Here is a 15,098-nt window from a genome sequence, read left to right as displayed (position 1 = left end):
TACCAAATTACACCGCCGATTTGCAACCAGAGGCATGGGTGGAGAGCTATGAGATGGAAATGGAGATGTTAGATGTGGATGAGGTAGTGTGTGCTAAATATTTCACCATGATGTTGGAAGGAACAGCTCGCACTTGGTTGAAGAGCTTGCCGACCAACTCTGTTGGATCATGGGCCGAGTTGAAGCACCGGTTTATCTAGAACTTCAAGGATACGTGTAAGCAGCCGATGTCAATCATCGATCTGGCTGCTTGTGTCCAAGAGGAAGGGGAGTCCACGACCCATTGGGTCAAACGGGTCTCAGCAATTTTGCATTCATCAGATCGTATCAATGCAGACACTGCAGTGTTAACATTAAAGGGCAATTGTCGTTTCAAACCGTTAAAACAGAAGTTGGGAAGGCTCAAACGTCACTGCAATGACATGTCAACACTCATGGCCGCTTTGGTTAAATACGCCGATTCAGATAATACCAAGGATCCGGATTCAGAGGATGACAAACCGGAGAAAGGTAAGAAGAACGGTAGTACCAAGGTCAGCAACATACTCCGGCAGGCCATGGAAGCGGTGGTAAGCGCAAGGCCGATAGTAGCTTGGACTTTGTTGCAAGTACCAACGCGCAGGAGAATGGCCAGTGCCGTAAGGTCAAGCAGCCCCAGAGGGGTGGAGGTCCAGGCAACAATTTGGAGCGCTTGTTAAATCAGCCCTGTCCAAAGCATGGATCGAAGGAGAAGCCGACGTCACATCTTTGGAAAGACTGTTATATCATGCGGGATTTCAAGAATTCCAATATGTTCCAATATGACAATGGCCCACCCGGCGGTTTAGGAGGAGGTTTCCATGGGCCGGGTTACGGAGGTGGTGGTTCCGGTTCAGGGTTTCCAGGCAACCAAACCGGACACGTCAATCAAGGGCACCAAGGCAACCAGGGAGGTTACAACCATCAGGAGAGTCAGCAGCAGCAGCAGCAGTCGGGTTATTAGAGCAATCCCAAACAGCTGAATAGCGGGCAATATCATGTCTTCACTACTAGTTTGTGCAAACGTGACCAGAAGCTTCACAAAAGGGCATTAAACTCTATTGAGCCAGCAGTACCTCAGTATTTACGCTGGTCTGAGCAACCTATTTTGTGGAGTAGAGATGATCACCCGCCCCGGGTTGATAATCCAGGTCATTTGGCCCTGGTCGTAGCCCCTCAAGTTGGGGGATACAAGTTCACTAAAGTGCTCATGGATGGGGGAAGTAGTATCAATATTTTGTATCATGATACATTCTGCCGTATGGGTTGACAGATAAGGATCTTAAACCGTCAAACACGGTCTTTCATGGTGTGGTGCCTAGTAAGTCTGCATATCCTGTTGGCAAGATAGCTTTGGAGGTAGCTTTTGGAGATGACTACGATTCAAGGTCAGAAACATTGACATTTGAGGTGGTAAAGAGCAAAAGTCCGTACCACGCCTTGTTTGGGCGGCCGGTTTATGCTAAGTTCATGGCAAGGCCATGTTATGTTTATCTGCAGCTCAAAATGCCAGGTCATAAAGGGACTATCACAGTACATGGAAGTAGAAATATTGCTTTGGAGTGTGAAGAAGGAGATGCGGCTTATGCTGAGTCGGTTTGTGCCACGGAGGATTTGAAATTCTATAAGGAGCAAGTTGATCCGGCAGACATGACCTCTTTAAAAAAGCCAACTACGGAACATGATCCAGCATTGAAGTTCAAATCGGCTACAGACACTAAGATGGTTGACTTTGTTCCTGGCGATTCATCCAAACAGTTCAGCATCAGCACTAACCTAGATCCCAAATAGGAAAGCGCGCTCATCGAGTTCATCCATGAGAATCGGGACATCTTCGCATGGAAACCTGCTGACATGCCAGGTGCACCGAGGGAACTCGCTGAGCACACACTCAACATTGATCCTAAGTTCAAACCGGTCCGGCAGTTCCTTCGTCGTTTCAACGAGGAGACACGCAAGGCTATAGGTGAAGAGGTAGCCCGTCTGTTGGCTGCTGGGTTTATTGTTGAAGTTTTTCATCCAGAGTGGTTAGCCAATCCGGTGCTGGTTCTTAAGAAAAACAGCACTTGGCGCATGTGTGTGGACTACACAGATTTAAACAAGGCTTACCCTGCAGACCCCTTTGCTCTCCCTCGCATTGATCAGATAATTGATGCTACGGCGAGTTGTGACCGTTTGTGTTTTCTGGATGCTTACTCTGGTTATCATCAGATCAAAATGGCGGTTAAGGACCAGGAGAAGATAGCCTTCATAACTCCCTTTGGAGCCTTCTGCTATGTTTCCATGCCCTTTGGACTCAAGAGTGCCCAGGCGACTTACCAGCGACGTGTTCAGAATTGCCTTCATAAACAAATTGGGCGCAATGTTCATGCGTATGTGGATGATATTGTGGTCAAATCCAGAAAGGAGGGGACATTGATAGATGATCTACGAGAAACCTTTGACAATCTTCGGGTTTACAAGATGATGCTCAATCCGGAGAAGTGTGTCTTCGGTGTCCCAGCAGGCAAGCTCTTAGGCTTTCTGGTTTCAAACAGAGGCATTGAGGCTAATCCGGAAAAGATTGCAGCAATTACATCCTTGGCTAAACCGGCGTGTATTAACGATGTTCAATGTCTGGCCGGCCGGATTACAGCCTTGAGCCGGTTTATCAGCCGCATTGGAGAGAAGGCCATCCCCTTATATCAGATGCTCAAGAAAACAGATAACTTTGTCTGGAGTGAGGCAGCTGATAAGGCATTCGAGGATCTGAAGAGGCAGCTAGCTGAACCGCCCGTTCTTGCAGCGCCGATTGATAAAGAGCCATTATTATTATATGTGGCTGCTAATGCCCGGGCTGTTAGCGTAACCATTGTGGTAGAGCGCAAGGAGCCTGGCAAGGAATATCCGGTTCAACGGTCGGTTTATTATATCAGTGAGGTGCTCATTGAGTCAAAGCAGAGGTATCCGCATTGGCAGAAACTGGTGTATGGGGTGTTTATGGCAAGTCGGAAGCGTAAACACTATTTTCAGGGCCATCCTATCACAGTGGTCAGTTTAGCTCCTCTGGGCGACATCATTCAAAATAGAGAGGCAACTGGCCAGATTGCCAAGTGGGCCATTGAGCTTGGACCTCATGGGCTCAAATATATACCCCGCACGGCGATCAAGTCCCAGGCACTCGTGGATTTCATCAACGATTGGACGGAGTTACATGCACCTGAAGAGAAACCAGATAATACATATTGGACTATACATTTTGATGGATCCAGACAGTTGGAGGGCTCGGGGGCTGGAGTCGTACTAACTTCCCCACGAGGTGACAAGTTTTGTTATGTCCTCCGTTTAATGTTCCCTTGTACTAACAATGCAGCTGAATATGAGGCTTTACTCCATGGTCTTCGGATGGCTAAAGAGATGAATTTGAGCCAGGTTAAGTGCTTCGGTGATTCAGATCTAGTGGCTCAGCAGGTGTCTGGCACTTGGGATTCTAAGGACCCACTCATGGCTGCATATCAGCGAGAGGTGGACGCAGTGGCTGGTCACTTTAAAGGTCATCAGGTGGACCATATAGACCAGCGGAAGAATGAAGCGGTGGACGCTTTAAGTCGTCTTGGTTCCCAACGTAAACCGGTTCCGCCCAATGTCTTTCTTGATGTGTTGCACAATCCGTCAGTCAAAATACCAACCGAAGAAGATTTGGCTATTCCTGATCCGGAGGCTCAGTTGGTGGCAGCTCTGCATGCCATACTGGATTGGACGATCCCATATCTGGATTACTTGAACCGGGGCGATTTACCAGATGAGGAAACGTTGGCTCGATAGATAATCCGGCGTTCCAAGTCCATGACCATACTCAATGGGAAGTTACATCGTTACAGTGTTTCAGGAGCAATTCAGCGCTGCGTTTCTCCTCAAGAAGGTTGTGAGATTTTGCGAGAAATCCATGAAGGGGATTGCGGTCACCATGCCGGTTCAAATTCATTGGTTGCCAAAGCTTTTCGCCACGGTTTTTATTGGTTGACGGCACATGTTGATGCAGAGGATTTAGTCAAGAGATGTGATGGATGTCAAAAAATTTCCCGCCGTGCGCATGTTCCGGCTCAAGAGTTGCGGATGATTCCAATTACGTGGTCGTTTGCAACTTGGGGGCTTGATATGGTTGGACCCTTCAAGCACTCTAAGGACGAGAAGACCCACCTGTTAGTAGCAGTTGATAAATTCACTAAATGGGTGGAGGCAGAGCCAGTCAGCAAGTGTGATGCAGCCACGGCGGTTCAATTCATCAAGAAGGTGATATTCCGGTTTGGCTTTCCACACATCATTATAACAGATAATGGTACTAATCTATCAAAAGGGGAGATGGAAGAATTCTGTCAACGTGAGCACATGCGGCTTGATCTAGCATCGGTGGCTCACCCCCAATCTAATGGTCAAGAAGAAAGGGCAAATCAAGAAATTCTACGGGGTATCAAACCAAGGCTTATGGTTCCCTTAAAGCGGACGCCGGGTTGTTGGGTTGAGGAGCTACCTTCTGTGTTATGGAGCATCAACACCACACCCGATAGGTCTACGGGTTACACACCTTTCTTCATGGTTTATGGAGCAGAGGCAGTTCTTCCTAGTGACATCCGTCACGATTCGCCCCGTGTGGCAGCTTATGTTGAAGCTGATAATGAGAAGGCACGTCAGGATTCTCTGGACCTGTTGGATGAAGAGTGTGATCTTGCAACAGCATGTTCAGCGATTTATCAACAAGATCCTCCACGTTACCACAGCCGCCGGGTTAAAACCAGAACCTTTCAAGAAGGTGATTTGGTGCTCCGGCTCATCCAGGATCAGACTGATATGCACAAATTATCCCCCCCTTGGGAAGGACCCTTTGTGGTCAGCAAAAATCTGCACAACGGATCTTACTACCTCATTGATGTTTGAGAGCATGAAGACTCACGTCAGTCAGAGGAGGAGACAAAGCGGCCATGGAACATAGCTCTCCTTCGGCCTTACTATACTTGAAGCCAAAGGCTCTTCATCTGTACATATTTATGATAGTGTATATATCATATAATAAACCGGAGCCTCCGTTATAAGTGGGGTATCTGTTCTTTCTTATTTCATGTGTGTGCTTTTACAAGTTAACTGACAAAGCGGAGTCTTTGTTAAACCGGCTTTAGCAGCTGCATAGATATAAAGAAAATCACTAGGGGGCTTGGTTATCCTCACACCATAGCTACACCTCTTGATAGGCATTTCAGCCACAAAAGGAAAATTTTGTGGAGCCAAAGAGAGTGTTGTACACAGTACAGACTCAAACATGGGCGCACGCTAAGCATCACTCACAAAGTTACTTGGGGGCTCTTTTTGTAAAGCAACAAAGAGTTTGAAAGGACCCTCGTAATTGGCTATCAAGCCACGGCTTGGAAGCCTGGTGTATTCACCTAAAAACCCGGGTTAGCTTGCCTTCGTCAAGTAAGCCACTCCTGTCCAGGTAATCCTGGTATGACCCATCGAACGTTTGACAAGTCAATCTGTTACAGACCCTGAACTTGTCACAGTTAAAAGAATGATTGGTTAATTGGAGGGCCATCTTAAAAGGCTTTGTTAAATGGCTTAACTCAGAGGCCTGACAGCCCATGAAAAGCCTCAATTTGGAGCCTGGCAGCTCGTAAATACCTCACATATTTTCCTGTTTGAATTTTGTTTATTGAAAATCATAAGTATTTTTTGATAAACCGGCGTCCTTGACCCGACTTGCTTTTCAACTATCAGTTGTTGGCACATGATCAATTGTAAACCGGTGTTCATTGACCCGGCCTGGTTTGACTAAGTCAACAGTGTAATAAAGAAAATCCGGTAGTTATACCGGTCTGGTTTAATATATAGACCAGCATTATGAAGATGAAATTATCAAACGTTCAGGATTGGTATTAACACCTTTGCCGTATACACGTTTGGTCAATCAACGAGGTATGTTCTGTACATTACTTTTTGTACAAACACTTGATTATTCATCTAAGTACTATATACTTCTTGGATATTATGACACGTCTAGCGGTAAACTGCTAGACACTTTTAAGTTATTGTACCTAGGAAGGCAATTGCATAAATATATCCCGAAGGACGGAACAGATTGTCACAAAGTATTATGAAACATGCTTGATGGCATGGTAGATAAACGGAGTTTCAGCTATCCTATTACATGAAGCTTCAAAGCGGCTCAAGCAGTGCCATTGTTTTCCACAGTAGCCATATAAACCAGCGACCGGATCAGGACTCTTCATCGTGACGGTTTGAAGGTTGAGGATCAGTTGGTGTAGGCACTTCTTCATCCCTCCCCAGACGCTGGAAATCAGCCGTTGACCAATCGATTCCGGTTAAAGCTTGGAACACTGCTTCCTCATGGATAAGATTGGAAGGGTTAATATCAGGGGCGTAAGTGTGCTTACGAATCGGAGGCACAAGTTCTTCGACTTCATGGATGTCGGCCGGCTGTCTTTTCCCTTCTGCATCATAAAACGGTTGAAAATGGGACAAATCAGTATCCTCAGCCAACTTGCTGGCCGCTGGCCGCATCTGGTTGGTCAGCCGTCGAAGATCATCATTGTCGAAGTTTGAACCGTCTTCTTTAACGCCTAGATATCCTTTAATGATATCCTCCGCTTCAAGGTCTGGAATCCAGGCCTTGGCTCGAATAAGGGCAGTTAAAGCTCCTGCTCTGGCAGCGACTCTCTTCAACTCGGCAATACGGGCTGGTAACATGCCCAGCTTCTCAAGGGTCTCCTTAATCAAAGTTGGCGCCGGTTTGTTATAAGCCGTTGTACTAATGGCCCGCTGAGACCCAGAGTATAGCTGCTCAACCAATGTATATGCCGCTTTGAGCTTCATCCGCATATATGTACCAAGATGAGCGATCCGAGTGCCTGCCACAGATTTTATCAACATTTTGGTCAGTTTTAAGATTCATTGACTGGCGCAACATACATAAGCAGACACTTACCAAAGATAGCAGAGGTCATAGCATTGATTTGGCGTTTCAAATCGGCTAGTTCTTCAACCACTGGTTTCAGGGCTGCCTCGGCGTCTACAGCTCTTTTGGTTAAACCGGCTTTTTCAGTTTCCCATTCAGCGCGCTCTTGGTTGAAGGATTCTTTCAGCTTTTCCATTCCGGCCAGGGCCTGGGTCAGCTCCTCTTTGGTTTTTGCAGCCTCGGCTTGTTGAGATTTCACATTTTCTTGGAAGTCAGAATTTCGGGCATCTTTGCTTCTCAGTTCAGCCTGCAACATTGAAGGTATATTCAACAAACAACATATATATGCGCTAAGTATAAAGCATATAACAAGTTATACACTTCATCCTTGGGGGCTAATGCCTATTTGCTCTCAAATACTACATTTTATAAAAGTCTCCAGAACAATGCAAGCATTATCCTTGACACTTGGGGGCTAATGTGCGTCTATTCTAAAAACGGTTGTGTGAATTAAAAACCGGATTAACTTGCCAAGTTAAACCGGCCTTTGGGGGCTATGCTGCAGAAAGTTGTCTAATTTTTTCAAGATGAGTCTTATCTATTATTGACAACCTGCCATTGCAAGGATCAATGATGGGATGCTTAAAGTGTTACAAAGACCCGGTTTGTGATTAACAATCATAAAACGGCCCTTGGGGGCTACTTGGGATAGTGTTTCAGCTATAAATCAATATACAAAAGGAGAAGAATTTACCTCACATCGCTCTTTCATCAAGTTCACCGAACCAGCTTCATAATCCCGGTTTGAGTGCAGACGGTTCAAGAAGCCAGAATGAAGCTCATCAGCGTTAAGATGAGCATAGTCTGATAAGTCGCTGCTCCATTTACCTTTATCTCAGGCAATTTGCTCTTCTTTGGCACTATGCTGAGCTAAAATGATGGGGTGGCCAGGAGAGCTGTGGCTTATTCCAGTAATAATAACATCATCACCTTGGCCTTCAGGATTTTGGGTGGTGATGCTGGAATTTCAGTGTCTTTCACCGGACTAGCCCGGTTTGGCTCTGCTGGTTCAGTATCGGGTGCGGCAGGCTCAGCATCTGTTGGTTCGTTGGTATGTTGGCCTTCAAGGGGTGGATCATCAAAAGTAGCTTCAGGATAGGGGCCTTCTGGTTCACCAGTTTGTTCCGGTTCACCTCTTGGTTCTTCTTCTTCGGCGACAGGGTCTTCTGGCGGATTGGTGACCCGGGCTTTCTTGCTGGGTCTGGCTTTGGCACTGCAAACAGAATAAAAAAGGATTAACATCCTATTCAAAGGATTTAGGGCGCATTGAAAGGAAAGGGTTTTACAACTCACCCGGCCACAGTTTTCAAAGGGGGGAGTTGAGTTGCTGTCGATTCACCAGAAGAGGAAGGAGGTGTCACCTGATAATTTGAATTGGACGGATTAAGAGGCTGTCTGAAATAACCTGCCTTGGGGTAAGAATGGTCAGAAGTAGGAGAGACCTCAGACCGGCACTTCCGAACCGGAGTGTCAGGTAAACCAGCTGAAGTGACATGTTGGCCACTGTGCCGGTGTAGGATCGAAAGTATGTCTAGGGGGGTGATTAGACTACTTGACCAAATAAAAACTTAACCTTTTCCCAATTTTAGTTCTTGGTAGATTTTAGCTATTTTAGGACAAGTCAAGCAATCATCACACAATTCAAGCAAGCATGCAAAGAGTATATTAGCAGCGGAAAGTAAAGCATGCAACTTGCAAGAATGTAAAGGGAAGGGTTTGGAGAATTCAAACGCAATTGGAGACACGGATGTTTTTCCCGTGGTTCGGATAGGTGGTGCTATCCTACATCCACGCTGATGGAGACTTCAACCCACGAAGGGTAACGGTTGAGCGAGTCCACGGAGGGCTCCACCCACGAAGGGTCCACGAAGTAGCAACCTTGTCTATCCCACCATGGCCATCGCCCACGAAGGACTTGCCTCACTAGCGGTAGATCTTCACGAAGTAGGCGATCTCCTTGCCCTTACAAACTCCTTGGTTCAACTCCACAATCTTGTCGGAGGCTCCCAAGTGACACCTAGCCAATCTAGGAGACACCACTCTCCAAGAAGTAACAAATGGTGTGTTGATGATGAACTCCTTGCTCTTGTGCTTCAAATGATAGTCTCCCCAACACTCAACTCTCTCTCATAGGATTTGAATCTGGTGGAAAGAAGGTTTGAGTGGAAAGCAACTTGGGGAAGGCTAGAGATCAAGATTCATATGGTAGGAATGGAATATCTTGGTCTCAACACATGAGTAGGTGGTTCTCTCTCAGAACATATGAGTTGGAATTGTGTATGTGTTCTGATGGCTGTCTCCACGAATGAAGAGGAGGTGGAGGGGTATTTATAGCCTCCACACAAAATCCAATCATTACACACAATTTACCAATCTCGGTGGGACCGAATCAACAAACTCAGTTGGACCGAAAAGGTAAACCTAGTGACCGTTAGAGATTTTCGGTGGGACTGACATGCAACTCGGTAGGACCGATTCTGTTAGGGTTTGGGCATAACGTAATCTCGGTGAGACCGATTACACAAACTCGGTGAGACTGAGTTTGGTAATAAGCTAACCAGAGAGTTGGTCAGGCAAACCCGGTGGGACCGATTTGCTCTTTCGGTGAGACCGAAAAGTTACAAAAAGGAAACAGAGAGTTTACATTGCAATCTCGGTGGGACCGATTCGCTCTTTCGGTGAGACCGAAAAGTTACGAAAAGGAAACAGAGAGTTTGCAATCCCATCTCAGTGAGACCGAAATCCCTATCGGTAGGACCGAATTGCTAGGGTTTGGCAGTGGCTTATGACAAGTGAAACTCGATGGCGCCGGATAGAAAGAATCGGTATGACCGAGTTTGGCTTAGGGTTTAGGTCATTTGTGGATATGGGAAAGTAGTTGAGGGTTTTGGAGCATATCATTAAGCACATGAAGCAAGAGGCTCATTAAGCAACACCTCATCCCTCCTTGATAGTATTGGCTTTTCCTAAAGACTCAATGTGATCTTGGATCACTAAAATATAAAATGAAGAGTCTTGAGCTTTTGAGCTTGAGCCAATCCTTTGTCCTTAGCATTTTGAGGGTTCCACTTTCACATCCATGCCATGCCAATCATTGAGCTTTCCTGAAATAATCATCTTGGAATAGCATTAGCTCAATGAGCTATATGTTGTTATGAATTACCAAAACCACCTAGGGATAGTTGCACTTTCAATCTCCCCCTTTTTGGTAATTGATGACAACATATAGATCAAAGCTTCGACAAATGATAATAGGCATGAAATATATCATCGCTTTGAGAAGTATGTGACAAGCAAGAGCTCCCCCTAAATTTGTGCATATTTAAAAATTTGCTTTGGACTGCAAATGCACAAAGAGTTAGAGTCATGGGTTACTCTTCCATGTCACATACATCTTGGTGGAGCGCTTAAAATGATAAGAATGAAATACATGCACCCATCACCAAGAATAGTGAATGATCACATAAGATAGATAGGATAATAATATTAAGCACGCATTAAGTCTAGCTTATGATCAAACACATGATCATCAATGTCTCACAGATAATGACATAGTATCTCAAGCACTCAAAAGCAAAAAAAAGTTCGAAAAACCACCAAATAAAGCAAGAGAGAAAAAACAACACTCTCTCTCTTGAAGCCTATGATATATACATTTTCTCCCCCTTTGGCAACAAGTTACCAAAAAGTTCCTACAAAATGCATAGTGCTAAACCGACACTCAAGCTTGATCTTCAGGTGGTGGTGGAGTCTGGAGCACTCCAAGGACGAAGCCTTCTGTAGACGTGGTCGGAGTCGAGGCTGAAGTGGACGCTGGAGCTGGTGGAACTAAGGCTGTAGCTGGTGCAGAAGTGGTGGCTCTGGTGTTAGCAACTGGCACTAAAGACGACCTCGGACCTCGTGGCACTCTGGCAAAGGCATCAGTTGTAGTCTTGCCTCTCCTCTCCCGCATGTCATCTTGGAGCTGCTCCACTGCGGTCTGAATCTCTGTCACCTTGATATCCAAGTCATAGAACTTTTGTTCTACGATTCGCTCTAGGCTTGCCTGGTTCTGAGTTAGGGTGGCTAGTCCTTTCTCAATCCGCAGGGTGGATGCAATCAGGTAACCAAGCTGCTCTTGTTTGGTTTTCAAGAAATATTCAGATGCCTCCTCCTGAGTTGGCATCTTGGCAGCTTTCTCCTTCCTTGCCTTCTCCTTCTTTGCTTGTGCTTGGGCAGACAATGGTTCATTCTCAGTCATGACAACTTGATTATCTTCAAAATCTGGACGGATGGGCAGGTGTTCCTTGTCCAACAAGTATATGCCTGTGCCCATCTTTGAGTTGATGAGCTCCTGAATCTGTGGGGCATATCCACAACTCCTCTTCTGGTCTGCTGCAGCCCTCTTGATTGTCTCTACCATGAGGCTCATCACCTTGAACTTCTGTGGCACATCAAAGATATGTAGCAAGTTGATCGTGTGGCCTCTGATCATCTTGTTATCTCCAGACTTGGGCAATAAGGTGTGCCTAAGAATCCAGTTGATGGTTGGCAGCCCTGACAGAAGATAGTGTACTGAGCCAAACTTGAACGTATCAAGTGCTTCATTTGGAATCTCCTTGTACATGTTTGACATTGAGTTGTGGTCCATCTTCTTCTTGGCATAAATGTCCAAGTCATCGTCCTGCTCCTCTGGGGCATTGATCAGCTGAGCCCATTCAGCAACTGTAGACTGGTACCTCGTACCCTCAGACATCCAAACAATTATCCCATCTAAATAAAAATGTGCTGTGGAGTGGAACTGCATGATGAGTTCCTCGTTCCACTTTGTGAGCTTCTGCCCAACAAAGTCCTCTACTCCACATGCCTTGAAGTTTTCCTGCACTCCAGGGTAGTACTCTTCATTGTCCTTGATGTATTGCCAATCAACCCATCTCATATCACAAACAATTGGCTTCTTATCTAGCAGCACTGTCTCATAAAAATCTTGCTGCTCCTTGGTGTGAAACCTGTAGTCAACTGCAGTCCTTCTCCTTGAAGCATACGGATTTGCTTCTCTCCACTTCCTGAGCCCTGAGTCTCTCCTGAGCTTCATATCCTCAGCCACAGGATGAGCATCGTTGTGGTCTGGGATCTTGGGCTTGAGTTTTCTAAGAACTTGCTCCTCATCTTCTTCTGCAGTGTCAGGCATTGGGGCCTTGTTCTTCTCAGCAGTTGGGATGCTTCTTGTATTCCTCTTTGGCTTTGGCTTTGGAGCTGGCTTGGCCTTGGAAGCAGCTGCCCCTGATCTTATGGCATCACCCATCAGCTTGGGTGCCTTTGGTGCTGGTGCAGCTACCTCTTCTTCTTCCTCCTCATCTTCCATGATGGAAGCCTTGCCAAGCACTCTGGCTACAGTTTTCTTCACCCTTTCCTTTCTTTTCTTGCCTTCAGCAGCAACTGGCTCTATGGGAGTGGGCTTCTCAGTTGAAGCTCTGGCCTTTGACATAGGCTGCCTGTCTGCTGGCCTTTTGATCTTTAACCCTGGTTTTGTGCCCTGTGCTGGCTCAACTCTCTTGGAAGTTGCTTCCTCTTCTGCCACATAGTCCTCATCCTCTGATTCTGAGGTTCTCTTCTTTCTTTGTCTGGTGGAAGCTTTAGGTAGGTTGCTTGGGGTGCTCCTGCTGCCTTCATCTGAGGAACTTGAGGGACTAGTGCCCTCACTCATCTGCACTTGCTGCTCTGACAAGTTCTGGCTATCACTCTGATCAGACATGTTGCAAACTCTGACTGCTGACCCTGTGAATAGGTTATAGATGAGATAGATTGGATGAGCATCACAAAATGCAGAGATTTTTGCAAAAGAATGATTCAAAAACTTAGTTTTAGTTTCCCACTGAAAGCATCTCGGATCTACCGATTTTCAAACTCGGTGATACCGAAGCAGTTTTGGAACCTAAACTAGTGAACTCGGTCAGACCGAGTCACAGTTTGGTGGCACCGAGACTGCTAGGGTTTCACAGAGTTCCAAAATCGGTCACACTGATAAGTAATTCTCGGTCAGACCGAGTCTCACTTGTGCAATGGCATAAGCCAAATCGGTGGGACCGAGTTTTTCAACTCGGTGGGTCCGAGATGGTTTCGGCGGAAACCTAACCCTAAAATTTTCGAATCAAACCTAATATACGAGTTCATTGACAGGATAGAAGTGTTTCAAACGTGGCAAGAATCATGATGATCACAATGTGCTAAGAATCGGATTGGGGAATAGCACAAAGATCGAGTCCATACCCTAGTTCGGCGGAGACTCGCTACGGTGGCAACGGCAGGGAAGAATTCCGTTGACGGCGACGGAGACCAGCGACTGGAGGCGGCTGGCGGCGAGGAGACGATCCGGAGACCACGTTGGCAGAGCAGGCTATTGCGCGGGTGAAGGGGTTCGGAGAAATTTCCAAATTTTTGCCCGTGACTATATATAGCCCGACCCTGTCGGTGTGACCGAGTGGAACAACTCGGTGGCACCGAGATGCAGAACTATATACAGTTATTGCAACTCGGTGTGACCGAATGGTTCAAATCGGTTGCACCGAGATCGAAAACATAGATAAACTTAATGATCTCGGTAGGACTGAAAGTAGGGTATCGGTCAGACCGAGAATCACAAAGAGGTTTTGGAAGTTTAAGTCTATGACGAATCAGGGACTCCGAGCGCTCCTCACACAGAGTGGTTCGAATCTGACTTGATCAAATTTTGTGATGTAGCATGAATGGAGTTTGAGACGAGAAGAGCATAGATAGCTAGAGGAGGTTCTTAGGCATTCTTGTCCATCCACTTGGCAAAAATAAATAAAACCAAACAATCAAAACAACAAGTGGATGTCCTCGAATGAGTAAAATATGCAACCAACATGCTCACACAATAAGATGGCAAATGAAATATGTGACAAAGCATGCACAACCAATTCTAGCATCTATCAAGCAATTTGTGATGACTAGGTCATCTATATATGAGTATATTGACTTAGGAGTCAAGTGAGAACACTTGATCATAGGTCATACTCATCGTTTAAGCTCTAGTGGGGTTACCACTAAGCATTGTTGTGTTCACATCTTTAGAGTTGCTTTAACTCAAGTCTTAGAGTAAAGCTCCCCCTAGATGTGATATCCCCCCTAAGAGGGATGAACTAACCTTGGGTTTTGTCGATGATGACTTCATGTAGATGTTGAAGATGTGGATGCTCATTGTTGATGTAGATCACTTGGAGCTATCCATTTGAGTGAATTGCACTTTCAATACCTACATGGGTTAGTCCCACAAGGAACAAACAAGGATATCCATAGACATAGAGTGATGCTCACACAAGATGATGTCCATGAAAACTTTTAGGTTACCTTGTCCCTTGTCTTACCAACAAGAGGGTTTGTGACTCCTTGAACTAGTGCAAGATGTGGAAGTTGATTGCACTTGTTCTTGCCAAAATGATAAGAGTGAAGTATGTTGGCGGAGTCACCCTCAAGAACTCTCTAGTTCTTCTTCTTTTGGATCCACACCATCTTGATGGGAATCCTTGGAGTTGTAGTCATACTTGATGAAGTGGAACTTGAAGTAGTCTTGGGAATCCACTTGACTAAGGTCTTAGGAGCTTCTTCAAATGCATCAATTTCCTCTTGAAGCTTGTCCTTGCCTTTTTGCTTGTAGTCTTGTGGTGGAAGATCATCTTGAGCTTGTGTTCCCTTGAAGGAAGTATCATACTTCTCTTGTTGAGGAACAAACTTTGTCTTGGGGTATTGATCTTCTTCCCACTCAACTCCATTGGCATTGAACTTTCGTTCAAAACCAACACCTTGATTCTTCCGATGCATTCCTTGCTTGCGCACAATTTCCTCAAATTGCTTACTCCCAGCAAGGCTTTTGTACACTCCTTTCTCTATAATTCCCTTCAATAAGCTATTTTCTTGCTCAAGTGTAACTTGGCTAAGAGAATCATTAGTGGAATCAAGAGAACTACTAGAAGCAACAATATTGGATTTAGCATGATCATTGTTACTACTAGAGGAAGAATCTTTCTTGTTCTTGTTACTAGCTTTGACTTGAGGCATGTAAGTGGATAAGAGT

This window comes from Triticum aestivum, chromosome 2A (assembly GCF_018294505.1).
Source record: "Triticum aestivum cultivar Chinese Spring chromosome 2A, IWGSC CS RefSeq v2.1, whole genome shotgun sequence".
In the NCBI taxonomy this organism is placed as follows: Eukaryota; Viridiplantae; Streptophyta; class Magnoliopsida; order Poales; family Poaceae; genus Triticum; species Triticum aestivum.
This window is presented reverse-complemented; position numbering follows the sequence as displayed.